The sequence below is a fragment of the Motacilla alba genome, chromosome 3 (genome assembly GCF_015832195.1).
Source record: "Motacilla alba alba isolate MOTALB_02 chromosome 3, Motacilla_alba_V1.0_pri, whole genome shotgun sequence".
Taxonomy (NCBI): Eukaryota; Metazoa; Chordata; class Aves; order Passeriformes; family Motacillidae; genus Motacilla; species Motacilla alba.
The window spans coordinates 90,418,448-90,434,390 of record NC_052018.1 but is presented as its reverse complement, the minus strand read 5'-3'; the positions used below and the strand labels follow the sequence as shown (position 1 = coordinate 90,434,390).

At 39.9% G+C, this 15,943-nt stretch overlaps 1 long non-coding RNA gene across 1 annotated transcript; it reads left to right on the top strand.

Annotated features, from left to right (window-relative positions):
* The first annotated feature begins 922 nt into the window (after positions 1-922).
* LOC119699659 lies at positions 923-15,695 on the top strand. The gene is made up of 4 exons (XR_005256495.1): positions 923-1,032; positions 1,752-1,847; positions 6,407-6,479; positions 6,833-15,695. It is a non-coding gene; the product is annotated as an uncharacterized LOC119699659 (long non-coding RNA).
* The last annotated feature ends 248 nt before the right edge of the window (positions 15,696-15,943 follow it).

Sequence of the window (15,943 nt, the reverse complement as noted above, 5' to 3'; positions counted from 1 at the left end):
TTCGGGCTTGTGCATAAAACTGTATTTTATGTTTTAAGTAAATTCTTTTAAAGTGCATTACTTGAAAACCTACATTCCCTCGTTTTCATTAAGATCTGAATTAGTCTTTTAAGTCAGATTCAAAAATAAAGCTGAGCCTCATAAGTCACTTAGGTGCTCTTCAGACTTGCTTTTAGGGTAAATCCTGCTAGTATTTTTTTTCCCCTGTGTATTGTTTACAATGATAATCTAATGTTTAGCCAATGCTTGGCTGTGGAACAACAGAGAGTTGTGAGATGACCAAGCTCATTTCCTGAGCTGCATCTTTTTGTTTTCATAAGAGCTCTTTATTTAACATTTCATTTAAGAAGCCTTGTGGACTATCTCTTGATTAGATTCTGTGTGTTTCCTGCCGCTTGCATGAACTGAGAAATGTAGCCTTAAAGCCAGAGCCAATATAAATATTTTTTCATAGAGTGATGTAACTTTCTGATTCATGAAATTCAGACTTGTTAAGAGCTCTGAAACTTTCCTCCATTTTTGGAGGAAAGTTCTGAAAAATCATTTCAGTTGGTCGCTTATCTAAGTGAAGAAGCTGGGGATTTAGCATTGTAGAAAACTACTGCAGAGATGCTACCAGAAAATAAGTGGTTAAATTTTCTGAAGGAAGATCAGGATGTCAATGTTCTTAGCATTATGTTAAAAAGTGGCCTAGGAAGACCTGTGTACACTTCACTGAACTGTCTGTAAAGTGGTAGTCCCCTTGTATGATTTGTTCACTCTTTTGTATATTCACTGCTAGGCAGTTATAAAAGTTATATATACACGTTAAAAAACCTTCATCTAATCTGCCTTGCAGTCAAAATCAACTAAAACTTTTCCCTCCTTGAATAATTTTGGGATTTAATTGCTGATTTGTGGGGCTATCTTTGTAAGCCCATACTCTGCTCTTAGGCTTCATAGTGGAAATCTGGACTGACTTCAGATGAGTGAGGTTACTCTGCAAATGTCCCTGTGTGAGACCAGCAGCTAGTCCAGGAGAAGAGTGTCACGGTAGGTATTTCTGGAGAACATGAAAAAGAAATTGTGGATCATGGTAACATCTAGACCAAGAGAAGAAAATGGAAATTTGTGCTATAAGCATAGTTTTGGGGAAGAGGCCAGCTGAGATAGTCAAGACTAACGATTGTCACCACGGGATTTGCCCCTGAGAGGTTCAGCCAAAGGACTTGAATGTTAGAAGTTTTTCAGTTTTTTTTCCCCCTCAACCAGTGTAAGATTAATTTATAGTAGTTGGGCAGAGGGGAAGTTGGGAGATGGGGTCAAATTGATGGCAAGCTGCCAAAATCTGCTTAACTTCTTTATCAAAAGAAAAATAAACTTTAATCTGCTTTTCTGATGTCTTTGAGTGTGAAAATGGGTGTGTTGCAAAATGAATGTATAAGCTGCTCTGTAGCAATGAATTTGAAATTCTTAAAGTTTATGGGACATTATTAAACCTGTAGTTATGGTGGTATGTTAACAATTGCTAAGTTTTACTAGCTTTGCTTGAGTTCACTTTAAAAAAAAAGGAAAAATCTCGGAGACTTGCCACTGCTCTTAGTTTCCAATGGTCAATGTCCAAATGCTGCTTGGATTTCTCTGCTGATTGTTTTGATTTGCTTCTCAAAGGCCAACATGTAATTCACTCAGTCTGGTTCCTGAGTCTGATTATGATTTTTATAGTGCCATCTCCCTGTCTCAGTCTTTGTATGTTTTTTTGATTGGTGTAGGGCCATTGCTGCTTGGTTTTCTCTCGTGAGCTTTCAGTGAGATGTGCCAGGTCTGCAGGATGGTAATACTTTTTTCCTCTTCTGTCTGATTGTTGTGTAAGTGCATTTATTCAAGTATGCCAAAGCTCCCAAAATATCCTAATTTACTCTTTGGTAATCATGGTCCTTGTAAGTTCCTGTTACTAAATTTGCCTGTCTCTTCTCTCCACTATCATAAAACTATTTTTATAAGACACTGTTAAATAAGACCCCCTTTTTAGTCAGTTTGCAGGACTTTAAATGGTGGCTTTAAATTTTGTCAGGTGTCTGCATCAAGCAGAATGTGTTTGCTTGGACAAAAACAGCACCATATTCAAACATTTTTCAGCAATGAAAAGGAAAAAATGCACCCTGTTTCATTTATATTTTAATTCTTAAGTATTAAAAAAATAAAAAGTATTTATAACCACATGCTTTGAATCAGATACCTGACAAACCCAGAGGTTTGAGCAATTGGGCCAGAAATATGTCTTTTGACAACCACCTTGAAGAATCTTACCTTATCTGATGAAATTATCACCTTTTTGGGAAATCTAAATGGAATTATTTTAAAATGTTTTAGCTTATAAAGTCTCAGCTATATGAAGCATTGACATTTTCTGGGTGCTGGAAGTGTCTGTTTTGCTCAGCTGTTACCAAGGTGATGTCTTCTTTGATACTATGTTTTAAAATCCTTTTGGATATCCTATTTTGAAGCTACCATTACTGTTGAAAATACGAAGAAGTCAACTCCCAGTTCTGATATCTGAAAGATTTTAAGTAAAGATGGTAAAAAAGAAGGGAAAAGAAAAGAAAAGAAGCTGTGTGTCACATGAAGACACTTTCTCTTCACTCATGGTTAGATGACTCATGGTGGATGTGGCAGGGTCCAGTGGTGAAACATGCTGGCAGCCGTGCGGTTGATGGTCCCATCATGTAACAAGTACACTGGAAAGACTGAGTGAAAACACTGAAAAAGAACAGATAAGGATTTTGCTAAATGGGTTTGTCATGGGTAAACCAGCTTGACGCAGGGGATTTTGGTTATATTAATTTATGGCAAATTAACACAAAATTTTAATTACTGGTTCGATTGTGGCGCTCTACCAGTAACCTTCAGTTTTGAGGTGCTCAATAGCGATGCTGGAGTAAGCAGGACCTTGTGGAGACCAGCCCTGGACCTCCTTCAAAAGGAGTCCCTGCATTCCCTGGCTACCCACACCCGGCCATTTAGGTCCAGCAGAAATTTAGGAGCATTTCCTAACTTTCAGTGTAGGTGAGCATAGCCTGAAATCTGAGTCAGGCAGAGCTCATTCACATTTGGTCCACTGGGTAGAGAGCTGATTCTTGTGTTTCGTGCTCATGGGAATTTTGCTTTACTGAATTTTTAATGCTTTTCTGCTAAAGCTACAATTAAAGTTTTGAGGAAAAAAGAGACATCGGATATATTTTCCAATATTTTCTGGTTCTGGGACTGAAAAGCTGCTGCAGCTAATTTATCCCTCTAAACGTTACACACTGCTATTGAAAACATGCAGAGAGAAGTGGAATAGAAGTGTCCAATAAAAACATGAGTTTAATGGAAGATTTAAGAATACAGAACTTGCAGAAACAATGTTGAATATCATAATGTTTTCATCCTACAACATTGTTATGTTGATTTTTAAATGCAGTTCTAATGAAAATAGTATCCCAGCTTACAGTTGAACTGCAGTCAGCTCCCTTTGTGCAAAACACCAATTGATATGGATGAGTTATGCCAGCAAGAAATAAAGATAGAATATGTTATTTGAAAACCATGCTTGTCAGATAAAAGGGGGAATAAATTATTATGTACCTTTGAAACAAATACATTAAAGATACAAACAGTGAAGAGAAAAGCACTGGGTGAAGAAATACAGTTAAAAGAGCACATGTGTTTCAAATTTTTATTTGGGGCAAAAGATCCCCACATATGTTTTTATTTTACATTTGCATGTGTGTTGTTATCCTTGTGTTAACTATTAGGTAAATAAATGTATTGAGAATCCATTTTTCAGTAAAGTTTGGTTAGGAGTATTTGTACACACTGTGTGAGAGATAATTTGAAAGCTAATTGAAGCTTTGTGAGGAACCAATTTCCCACATGTCCCTTAACTTTTAATACCTGCCTTTCATGTATTAGTACTGATCAAAGGCATTTATTTATTTTGGAAATGAAATAATTTTCCCCTTTGGTTTGTGTTTTTGACATGCCTTACTAGAGAACAGCATAACACAGAACCACGTCACAGCTACAGCTGTAGCAAGAGCTGAACTGTAGTGGAAACTCATTTGGTTTTGGTTAATGAAGATCATGTATTCAGCTGTGATTCGTTTAGATGGTTTAGTGATTTTAGATACACTAAAAGTGAAGTTAATAAATGTTCTATTGAGTAGATAGGGGGATCTCATGCTAATAAACCTAGCTGTTTGGGCACGAGCAGGAGAAATTCCAGTGCCATTGAAATCTTTGTTTCAAAGAAAAAACTGTCAGTTTCCTTCACTGGAACTCGAGTTTTACCCTGCAGCCCTTGTGAGGGTCTCTCAGTCTCAGACTATGTCTTTATAAAGATACACGGTGAAAAAGTATTCCCTTTATGTTGCGAAGTCCATGTCATTAGAAAAACTAATGTGTGAGCAGAACATCCTCTCTTGCTTTTGTCATTAAATAAAAGTACCTAACTCAGGAATTTAACCCTTTCCAAGGCCAGTGAAGAGAGAGAGGGGGCAATTTATCCCACCTGGAACCCGGTTTGTCCTCTGGATGTGGTTCAGGAGGGAGCTGCTCTGTACTTGCCCAGGTGGGAGAAATGGGGCTGTGGAGCTGCCCATTGATGCTGAGATTCCCTGGGGAGCATGAGATCCTGGGGTGCTCTAGGGAGCATTGCTAGGCTTTGGAACAGGCACTCTGAGGAATAGTTGCAGGAATATCACAAAATAGAAGTCAAGGGTTTGTAACTTTAGGAGTAACATTTCAAGTTACTCCTAAAGTATCTGGGCAACGTAAGTTCACCTTCTGATGTTGGCTAGGGGAGCACACAGGTGAGAAAGAATTTTTACTGTGTTTTGAGGGAGGTAGAAATGCATTTGCTCTTTGAATGAAAATGACTTCATGGACTAATTATGCTCTCTTCTTCACTGCAGAAAAGTTAGTGATTCAATATCATTGCCTCTGCCACTTTATTGCTCCAAGTAATAGTCATAAAAAGTAGCAATAGAGTCATTACAGAACTCTATTAAAACCATCACTGTGCTTCTAACTGCTGCAAGTAAAGAAAAAGGCTCCTGGGCCAAAATTTTCTGTCCAAGATTTTTTGCCCTCTGTAGAGACGAAGGAGACTAAAAAAGAAATCCCTGTCTGTAGTTCTTGCCAAATAGGCATGGCTTCAGTGTTTGGAGAGTCCCTCTTGGGAGATCAGGAATGGTTCAATGTAGAGAGATTTACAGAGACTTAAAACTTATAATGAAACTATTATCTTTGCTCTCTCTCCTCTTCCTAAATCATATAAAATCAGGTGGTGTGTTCTCACAGTAGTATTAGTAACTGTCAAGTCAGATATAAAGCAAAAAATATTCCTGACTTGGGTAAAAGTTAAAGCTGAGGACGAAAACTGTCAGTGGAGAGTGATTTTTCGTGTTGTCTCCAATAGTAAGCAAGGTGTTGCTCTTGCAAATCATTCTCTATAAGATGATCTGGTGCCAAGTCTCATTAATTTCAGCAGGAGCTTCGTGAGAGCCTGGGGATTCTGCCTTTCAGAGCAACTTATGTGACTGAGGCTGAGAGGCAGAAACAGCTTTGTGTGTTGGAGGACAAGGTGGGGAGCTGCTGGCAGGGGAACTAAGCAGGGAGGGAGCAAGGGGGAAGCTAGAAAGGTAGTAATGCCATTACAATCAGAAGAGTTTTCTTGAGTTAAAATCCAGCTGAAATACACTCCCTGTTCTGCTTAAAAAAATACAGCCCTAATAATCCTGGATTGCCAGGGATCAATCCTGCCTCCGCTGAGAGCACTGAAGTCTGTTGGTTGGTTTTACAAGCCTGGGGTTTCAGCCCCTGTCAGATCATTCACAGACGTATGTTTCTGACTTGCACAAGGTTGCCAGAGCACTGCAGGGTTGGTTTATACCCTGCCCTGTTTTCGTGCTAAGATGGAAACATTTTGAAACACAACCCAGCAGAAGTGAAATTCTCAAAGAAAACACAGAAGTCCCTGTTGAATACTCTGGAGCTCATCTTGCATTATAAAATTCTCTAAAATTGTCTTGATAGACGTGGGAGACTGAGGATGCATCACCCTATGTGTTTTTAGACGTTCCTCCCCTTTAGCTATCAACAAATTGCTGCTGTGGTAATCACTGCAGCTGATGCTCTTAGGGGGAGAAATTCAGATTGTCAGACTGAGGCATGTGGAGAAAGAAAGTGAGAACATTGAAATACACACTTTTCCTTTGTACCATACATTTTCCTATTGAGGAAAAATTGTTACTGGATTTTTGTTTGGTTGATTTTTATTTTTTCTTGCCCTGTTTAAGATCCTCAATTAAAAAGTTTGTTTGTTTACTGTAGGAACTGGCCTGTTAACCTCCTCCCCAGACCAATCCTACCTTCTATTTCACAGAGGTCAGCACCATCCATGCCAGAGAAGGTTTTGGGAGTGACTGAGATGTGTTTCTGAAAAACCTGTCTTTATGGTAAGTTTCTCCTTTCCTCTCACCCTCTTTAATAAAAGCTTTGCTGTTGCAGTGCAGTCTGAGCACTTGTCATTAATATTAATTAAAAAAATAGTGTCTACATGTTTGAAAAGACTGATTGAAAACAGACTACATGTGATTTGTGTGCATTCAGAGTTAATACCTAATCTATTTGTGCTGTGTTAATATAGAATCGTTTCAAATAACTGTGTTACTTTGAGAGACTTGTTGTTTAAACTTTTTCCCCAAGTTTCTAAACACTTTTAACCTTACTTTTCTAAATCTTATTCTATGTTCCATATGTATGAGATCTCATTTTGAACACTTATTGTTAATTTTTATGATTGGTGTAGACAAGAAGCATGGAATCCAGGTCACTTGGATTAAATCCATGGGAAAATGCCCCGAAAAATTAATTTATGATGGATGAGATTGATGCTGAAAAGGCTGACTTAATTTGTTTCATTACGTTTGGAAAATGAATCTGAAGGCTTGACAGCAGCAAACTGAAGTGGGCACAGCAAAGCCCATTTCTTGGCAATCTTCACTCATAGCTTTGTCTGTGCATCTCTCTAATGGTAAGTAATGTGCTGATCTTTGGCAGCTCCTGAACAAAATCCTGACTTAATTTTGCACCCAGGGGAGAGTACAAATCATCAGCGTGTTGTCGTTCGTGGTGTTTATTTCTCAGAAACTTCAGTAGTGCAAAGAGATGGTTCTGAAACAGAGGCTGGTGAAGGGAGCAATGGGAGAAACAGGCTATTCAGAGTAGGAAAAGAGGGTATTTCCTACCACTGTATTCAAGGAAAAATGGAGCTGGAAGCTTGAAGACCAGGTGCTGCTTAACCTGTGGAATGCACAGGTCCTTAGCAGGGATTTGTGCTTCCATGTACACCATAACTGCTTAGTGCTTCCTGAGCAGCGGTCTGCTGGTGACAAAAGGATGTCACACATTAACTTCTGTTTGGGAACGCAACCATCTTAAAGCTTCTGAGATGACAGCATTTCTCTTCTCTGCCTTTATTGAATCAGATTAAATGCAGAGCACATTTTTAAACTTTAATGTCAGAATAGCTCTCCAATATGTTGTTGTTAGAACTTCTGTCATGAGCAAAAGCCTTCTGCCCCTTCTCATTTGACTAATGAAGGGGATGACTAATGAAGCGAGAGTGCAAGAGTTCACGCATAATTTCATTCTATTTGAATTTGAAAATGCTGGGTTACAAAAATGTTATGAATTTCCATTTGTAGAAGAAAGATAACTGTTAGAACAGAGCTCCTACTTTAAACTTCCTGCAGGGATTTTCTTTAGCATTGCTTCTTTTATTGTAGTGAAATGTAGAGATTCTGAAATTTTTTTTTCTTTTTAAACAAAGGGAGCTGTTTTTCTGAGTTAGCCAATGCTGGTGCTCTCTGTGTTTTTCAGATATGGTCTTGACACTCTGGATCTATTACAAGAAAAGCTGAGGGTCTGGAAGCTGAGTAACAATGATGGGAATCTACCTTGTTTGTCATCAAATCTTAGTCTGGGGAAAATTAAATCTTCCTGTAAAATAATATGTTTACCCCATTTTTAGATTAGGCCAAATTTGAGAAATAAAGGCATGAGTACCTGCTGGCACCTTGTGGGACATCCAGCAGTGATGCTGTAAGCTGCTGTTACCTGTGAAAATGGGGTTTCCACATGCAAACCTGGAGAAACCTATGGCCACTTGGGTGTTTACAAGCACAAAATGCCTGCATGTTTATGGCCATGCAACGGTACATGGACTTTGGCCATAGAAATGTTGTCCATAAAGTGCAAAACCATGGCTGTATACATAAGTGCATTCCCTGCTGATTAGCAACCTGCCATAAACTCCTGTTGACAGAGCTATTGGTTGTGCGTAATCATGGTGCGCGTTTTTTGGCCATCACATTAAGATTCCCAGTTTCTTGTAAAATCAGTCACTGCGGTATTTTCTTTTTTTTTTTTTTTTTTATTAATACCTGTGTGTATGAGGTGTCTGACAGAGTTATTATCCACTTTGGTGATGAAAAACTCCTGCTGAGGTCCAGGGGAACAGGATTCCAAAGACCAGCACGATGTCTGTCTTATAAAGCGCTCATTCTTCTGACCGACCATCTGTGTGTGAAAAAGGACTGCTCTTACGCAGCGGTAGTTTTGTTGAGTTTGGCCTTGATTTCTTTTTTCCAGATTTTGCCTAGCAAAAAGGGAGGGAGAGAAGGGAAAAAGCAAATTTCATTGGGAGATGGAGGAGGTGGGGGTGGAGAGAAGGAGAGCTGAAAGCTTAAAAAATGAGTGACTGGTGGAAGAGTACAGTAAAGTCAGTGAATAATTTTACTGTCCTGGTCTAGCAGCTTGGGAATGTGCCATGTTAAACAATAACATCTTCCAAGTGAGAAAGGCTGAGGGGGAGGGAAAAGTTGGGGTGAAGTGAGAGGAGGGGACTGGAGGTAAGAGAGGGATTGGATCCTTGAGTACAGTCACTGCCAGTCCTTGGATCAGCTACTTTTTATTTTTATTGGTATTTTTTTCATTAAATATTTGATGCTGAGTCACTGCCCAGGATATAAAAATCCGTACTACTCTGTTACCATTGCTTGACAAATAAAATTACATATAGGCTGCTGGCTTCAGGTTTTACCCAAATAAATTAAATAATTATTGCTTCTTTGGGGCTTATGGACCTTACTTCCCTAAAATCATTGTATTGCATTGAAGGCAATTGAGAGGCAAAGATGTAGGGCTGCCATGCATCTTGGCCTGGGTCTCTTTTCATTTCTGTCCATGCACTACTGAAATGCTATCCAAAGGTTTTGAAGGTTCCACAGATTTATCCATGTTTTCCAAATGCCTAGTAAGGTTATCCATTGTGACATCTGTTGCCAGTTTGCTCTTAGCCAGGTGCACCTCTGGGATTTCAGCACATAGGTTATCTTCGTCAATGTGATGATCTACTAGGAAAAATTAATGTAGCTGGATGCTTTGGGAAGCTTTGAGTAAACCCTACAGACAATTTCCTGCTCTGCTTCAGGCTGTTTTCTATACCTGCTTAGCAACAGTTCTGTGCTGCAGGAGTGCTGGTTTCAGGTTTGCCATGGAGGAGAAAGAGGGCTTTCAGGGCACGATGACCCAGAACAAAGGGGCTGTCAGTTCCCTGCTGGAGAAAACCTCTTATCCTGACAGAGATGGTACATGAGGCCTGGGCAGTGGCCACCCTCAGCCTGGGTTTGGGCTTGCACTGAATGCAATTTTTGTGGTGGCTTGCCGACATCTGGTTGGGAGGAAACTGATGCTGTGACTGAGTGGGGCCCTTAGTTCTTAGTTTAATTAAGAGTTGAGCTCCAGCAGGTCTGATGCACCATCTGGTGAGAAGATGTCCCGTGTGTGCCTGGCTATTCATGTGTGGTGTGCCCCTCCTCCTCCCCAGCATCAGCACACCGGGACAGCCACTCCCACCTGCTGCCACAGCCACAGTGCATTTCATGCTTAAACCTGCTGCCTTTCATCAGTGGCTGCACAGACCCCGTGAGACACATTTCTCTGGAGAGGTGCAGCAAACAGCAGCTTCAGCTGCCTGATTGACTGGGAGGTTTTTTCAGGAGGGTGTGAAATTTTAGGAGCCTCGAGGTTTGTTGTGCAGGCAGAGAGACAGGACCAAAAATCTGTGAACATCTCTGGGATGTTGGACAACTTCAGGCAGTCGAGCCAATGCTGGTAGGAGGCAAGCCTGAGATCAACACTGAACTTGTCTGAAAAAAACCCCTCCAAAACCAAACCCAAACAAAAATTAATAATAAAGAAAAATAAAATATATGTAGGAAGCTGAGCTTCCTATAACAGGTCCTTTTAAAAGAGCTAATTTATCACAGCATTGATGGACACCCGACAAGAGGGAAGAAGGAGAAAGGAATTGCTCTTCTAACTCATAACTTATGTCAGTTAAGAGGTATTTCATGCTTTCATGGGGATGGAAAGCCTCCAATAAATGGGTGAAAACAATGTAGAAAACACTTCCCTAATTATCTAGTACATCACAATGATGCAATAGAAGGAATGGCAACAACAGGAGTGGAAGGTTAGTGACAAAAATCTGTTCCATGCTATTAAAATGATTCCTGATCTAAAAATGGGGACAAGCAGTAAAAGGACAAGATTTGCTAATGACACAAAACTATTCAGGAAAACCTGAACTTTAATCAGCTCTGGAGAACTGTAGATACTATTAGGATGCTGAATGACCGAATCTCTTTTCTCAGCTTATTTCTAATATTAATAAATGAAGAGTGATGAAACAAGCATAAACTACATATATGCCATGACTAGCAGGAAATAGCTACTCCCACCCTGGGGGGAAACACCTCAGGTGTCATTATGGCTGTCTCTGAGAGTGTCACCACAAAATGATGGCAGAGTCATCTAAAATGCTAGGATTTGGTAGAAGGGGAATAGAAATCAAAGTACAGAACAAGAGCATCCTGCCACAGACCATTCACACCTAATCTTCTATGTGAAGTTTTGAAAGATTTAATTTAAAAATCCTAAGCATTTTCAGAAAAAAACCCAAAGATATGGATCATAAGGATGGTATGGAGTGACTTCTACATGACAAAGGGCTCAATGGATTTTCTAGGCTGGAAAAGAGTGACTGTAGGGGAAAGATGATAGCTATTTTAAAAATAAGATTCATAAGAGTGAATGAAGGATAGAGAAATTAAATAAGGAACTATTTCTATATTCATTGCTCCTCGCTAAACAAGGACTATGAACAAGCAAAAGGAAATGCAATGGAGTTGTGCATCTCATTGGTACATCTTGTCCTGGAAAAAAAGCATTAGCAGGTTCAGAAAGGGATCAGGCAAATTATAGGAAGATGGGTTTGTGAGTACCTATCAAACATGATGGCGCAGGTGCCAGCTCTCAGTTCATGAAGTCTCTAAGCTGGTACCTTCCTGGGAGCTGGAGGGATATAGCAGGGAAAGAATTACTCTGTACATACCCCTTTTTCTCGTAGATATTTTTAAACTGAACTCTGTAGGCCTTTGATTGGTTCAGATGGTAGTGCCAAATTATGAGATATATTTTTTCCCCCACTAGGTAGGATAAAAAATTGCTTCTTGTTGGCCTGGTACAAGTGATACAACACATCACTGAGTGAATGGAGAGGGTGTTCAGTGAGGAGGAAGGCTCTGTACAGCCTGCCAGGGGAACCAGGCATGTGGCAGGGGTGCCCATGCTCCTCTCTGGCTGTGCAAGTGGAGAGGATGATGGAAAGTACTGCCAAGCAATGTGATCTTTGTTTGATCATCTGCCTTAAGTGATTCAAACCACATCTTTACACCAGAGAAAATGACTGGCCACAGCTAATTTGGGAGATGGAAGTCTGCTCTGGGAAAGTGAGCAACAGCTGATCAGAGGGTCATGTTCTTGCTGATAGTGGGGCTGCTGATGTTTTTTCCATATCAGTGTCGAAGAGGAAAACCAGCAGCTCATGTGCCAATGGGAGGGATATCTGTTACCAATGTCAGTACTTTGTAAACTTCTTCACTATACTCCTTGTCTCTTCTCTTTACCTCTTAGTCGCTGCTTTAATAAATATTTTAGATGGAGAGATATTCTCTGAAGAACCTAAACCTGCTGTGTTGATGAACTGTAAATGTGTAGAACAGAACCTCCCTTTACCATTTGCTCTGGGTTCCACTCACAAAAATCTGATGGTAAAAATGAGTAGAATAGACTTGAAGAAGTCAGGTGAAAAAGTTAATACACTCTGATTTAGCCATAAAAGCTGATATTAAAAAAAATAATCAAAACACTTAATAGATCTATTTGAATAGACAATGACAATAGATCTATTTGAATAGACAATGACTTTCAAAGTATAACATGAGTTTTGCTGAGATTCTGCAATATCTGGTTCACTTTGTGGGGCTTTTTTCCCATTTCTGATTTTTGTCCAAAACTGGAAGTGCAGGAAATCCCAAGAAAGGCAGTTCTGGAGATTTCCAGCTTATTTCGGTGCTCTAGAGATTCAGATAATCTGGGTAAACCTGTGAACTTTTGGATGTTTATCTGAACTGAACCTGAACTCTAAATCTTCTAGGGTTCACCCAGCTAAGTCAGAGGGAGGAAGGCCTATAATGATAATTTTAAATGATTATTTTCTCATTCAGCCATGGATATGACCCTTCTCATCCTCCTGAGAATTTCTTTGTGCTGCATGGAACAATGAGAAAGCTAAATAGTGTGTATCACATATGCACAATTAAACATTGCATGCACCATTACGGTTTCAGCTGCTGTACATCCCAGTTGCTGGTTGCTGTCTTTGTAGGAGGATTTCGCTAGAAAACAGATGACTGTTTCCAGCCTGGCATCGTCTTTAGTGATATCTTTCATGCCACATGAAGATAACTTAGGGAAAAAGTGCTAGAAACAAAATTACTGGACTGCAATTGGCAAAGCCAGAAAAAGAAAATAATAACTGATTCAAAAAACACATAGGTGAACATGTAGTGTTCATTCTGTCAAGTTTTAAGATGTGACTATAGTAACATTTTCCTTGTCTGACTGTATAGTCACAGCATCTGACTTCTTGATGTTTATCTATGGAGACCTCTGGGAAACAGAGGAGCACTTCATAATAATCTCTATTCTACAGAAAAGAATTTTCTATTACACCAAAGATAACATCATACCTTTCCTGATGTCAAAGGCAAGGCACCAGCTGATTTTTCTTGCTGCAGGATTATTTTTAGTAGAAGTTAATGTAGGAAATCCACAGCAGAGTGAGGAATGAAGTCAGGATTTCCCTCCACTTTGTCAAACTATCCACACATATCCCATCATCCTCAACCATTACCACTGGGTCAAATTTGTACACTTGCATTACATATCCAGTCTGAAAAGACACAGAAGTGCTGCACTGGTCTAGCTCTCATGTCTTCTGTCCTTGTGAGACTGTATCAGGTATAACTGTGCTCTTGCACACACTGCCACACAGGTGTGGTGAAAGCAGAGTGTATATAGTATTACAGTGTCCTTCCAGATGCAAGAGAATGAATTGCTAGAAAAGTGCACAAGTAAATTTCATTTGGGAAGCTGGCAGACAGGTGCTCTGGTTGGAAGTCTGGAGAGGCAGTGTGCTTTATGCTAGAGCTTGCTTCCCAAATGCCTTCCCAAGCCATGCTTCCAGTGCTTGTGAAATCACTGTGACTTTCTTACCACATCAGCAATCGTTTATGGCTCTGGAGTTGCCTGTCACTGCAGGGGAAATTCAGAAGAGCTCATTTCATTTTTCAAGGGAATTTGGAAACCATCAGTGCTGTGTTTGAGCTCCTGGGTTTTCCACAGGACTTGGCGTTCAGCAGGGCTATGCTGCTCTCATCAGCTTCTCTCCATGGAGCAGCTGCCTGCTGTGATATTTTCCAAACTTCAAGGATTGCTGTTAGGTCCTTCAGGCACAGGAAGTGTCTCTTGCTAAGTTCAGACTAGACTTGTTCACAGATTTTTGACGGAACTCTCAAACAAATTGCAGTAACTTTATACATTTGAACAGAAGCTATGTGGGATTCAGTGATTTTATGGGATTTCCAGATTTTGAAATTTCGCTATCTTTCTGTTTTTCTCTGAGTATGCAGGCATGAGGTTCATAGGTATAAAGTTCTGCAAGCTGTACTTAAGGACTGATTTTCACCAGTCCTTGTGAATGGAGTCTTCCAGCCTGGCTTACCTTGTTTCACATTGCACTCAGTCTTTCTAAAATTTTGCCTTCTGGAGAGTATGCTTTTTAAAAACCGCTGTCTAAACCTCATTCAGCTTCTAGGAACATCCTATTGGAAAAATTTGGGTTTTTTTTCTTCCTATTGAAGCCAATGCAGTGGAACACTAAGTGAGAGAAATGTGTCAATGAACAAATCCTCTGTAGGGAATGGCTTAGAAATGTCCATGCCAGCAGGATGCAGGAATAGCTCCTAGATGTGTTTAACCCCAAATGTGCAATTGTGTTTATACAGCAGATCAAAGAAAATGAACTTCTATACAGGTCTGAGGAGATCTGAACTAGGGGAATGAATTACACTTACTCGAAGGATATAGCACAGTGAATTTTTTATTATCAAAGACTGCTTTGGGGCTTTTCCCACAGATTGAATTCTTAGTCTTAGCTCAAGCTGTAGGTATAAAATTGATTCAAATGTTCACTGTCTGAAACCTTTCTGGTATGTCTAAATATGTATTGTTCCTCTGCTTCTGTCTTGACATTTATTCTGTCATCCAAAAAAATGCTTATGACTTTCTTTTGAAACCAGAACAGTGGATGCAAGTTTAAAAACTTGAATCCTTGCAAAAAATACTTAGATGTGAGTCTTGCAATGTCTTTTACTCTGAAAATGTTTTAAAGAGAAGTCCACCTGAAAGCAGGCCACCATCATCAGTAAGATTCTAGTGCTGATGCAGATTTCTCTCAGAGGGAGAGAAAAGCCAGGGAATAAAATTGTATTATGAGTGGAAATGAAAACATTCAAATGAGTGAAGCATAAGAATAAGCAGTCTCTTTAACATGCCCTCAAAAGACATCTTTCAGCTGGGCCTTCAGATAAGGAAACATTTCCAGTAGAGGTGCAATTAGGAGAAATAATTGGGTTGGTTGAACTCTGAGTGAGTTGACCCTGAGCCTCAGTGTGACTTAGGTCTGATACTCTCTCTGGAGAACAGATTCTCCCCTGAGTCCCAATGCCACAGGTTGAAGCGCTGACTCTTGAAAATGCCAACCAGTGGGGCAGCTAAGATCCTGATCTGGATGGGGATCTGTGCAGCATGGATTGAATCCCCTTTATCCCCAGGGCACTTTAGCATGCTGTGACTCTTGATTTCTTTTGTTGCACTTACTTATTTTGAGTTGTACGATTCTGACAGCTCACAGCCCAGTTCCTTCTCTCCTGATGAAATCAGAGTATCGTGCTTAATGTCTTGTGTTTTGTTGTGCCATGAGTTGCCATGGAAATGAGCCTGAGGTTGCAAATCTAATGAAGTCTCCTATATCGTGGAACAAAGAGGGGCAGGAAGTGGTGACACTGTGGGCAAGAAGCCTCATGTGAAAATCTCTTGTCTGAAATCAGTATAGGGCAATCCTGGTACTGCTTATCTTTGTCTGTCAGCGCATCAGGGAATCTTACTAGGACTTCCTCTGATTAGGTGTCATTCTTCCTCATTAAGAGTCATTACATAAATGTGGATTTTAAAACCTCATTTCCTATATGCTTTTTTAAATAAGGGCTGTGAAATTCTTGTTGCTTGCCAGCTTAAAATTTTTTACTTGCTGAAAAAGGAAAAAAAATATGACTAGAAGCAAAAACACATATGGGTCAAAAATTCAAGAATGGCTGAGAAAAATGGCGATGCCCTTTATTTTGGTCCAGGATGCAGTGCTCCATAGTGGGTGTGCTGAGAAGATGTGTAA